The sequence below is a fragment of the Colobus angolensis genome, unplaced genomic scaffold, assembly GCF_000951035.1.
Source record: "Colobus angolensis palliatus isolate OR3802 unplaced genomic scaffold, Cang.pa_1.0 Scaffold395, whole genome shotgun sequence".
Classification (NCBI taxonomy): Eukaryota; Metazoa; Chordata; class Mammalia; order Primates; family Cercopithecidae; genus Colobus; species Colobus angolensis.
The window spans coordinates 147,324-148,367 of record NW_012117321.1 but is presented as its reverse complement, the minus strand read 5'-3'; positions in this window follow the sequence as shown (position 1 = coordinate 148,367).

Genomic DNA, 1,044 nt, shown 5'->3' with positions numbered 1-1,044 from the left:
TAAGTCAGTAAGATCCTTGCCATTAGGGGTGTGCAAGTGGATGCTATCTGGTGAGGAGGCTGTTTTGGGGGTGCTGTTCTATGCAGGGGTCCAGTGGGGTGGGTGACAGGTTCTACAACATAGGCTTTGTGTCACGCTGAGACCAGCAGTTCTGGTCTGCGGGGGATCCGGTGCTCAGGTTTCTGATCTGGGGCTGGAGGGTGACCAACCCGAGGTCAGGCAGGAGGTACTTCTGGATACTGCCAGGGGCTAGAATCTGGGCCAAGGCCTCCATTTTACTGATGGGGAAACTGAAGCCCACGGAGGCATGGAGACAGAGGTGTGGCGCTGCCTCCTAGCCCTTGATTATTTCTGCTGCTCCGAAGTATACACACATGGCACAAACACAAGCATGCACACACATGTGCTCTTGCGTGAGGGACGCACACACGGTACACAAAGCACATTCTCAAGACCGGATGGTCCCACTCAGGCTCTGGGACCCAAGGAGGGTTGGGTGGGGGTTCCTCAATGGAGCCTTTTCCTTTCCCTGCCCTGGAGTTAGGAAAAGAAGGAGGGAGGGAACGAGGGAGGGAGGAAGCCATTGCTTTGTGTATTGTTTCTTGTTAGGAAGATGAAATGGTTTCTGGGAGCAAATAAAGGGCTTGTTGAGACCTGCTGCTTTCTCACATGGAGGGCTCATTTTTTTTTCTCTTCTCTTCCCTCTCTAGCTGGTAGTGGCACCTGTGTGGGTGTATGACACAGGGAAACAGTGAGGCACTCAGAAGTGCCATCAGACATACCAGTGCAAACACACAGCACAGCCTCCAGGACCTCATTTCCCGCAGAGACCCCTGTATGTAGCTGTTCCCAGAGAGGGCCGAGACACTTGGTCAGTACCTCATCAGTTGTCTAAATATCCAACATGGGATGAAAAAGAGTGTGCATTCTCTAATTCAGCGGTAGAGGGTTTTTCATATTTTTCTTAAATCAAGCTTGTTAATTATGGGGTTTGAACCCTCCCTGTTCGTGTTATTGGTAGTTTTTGGCTGCTTCATTATTCTA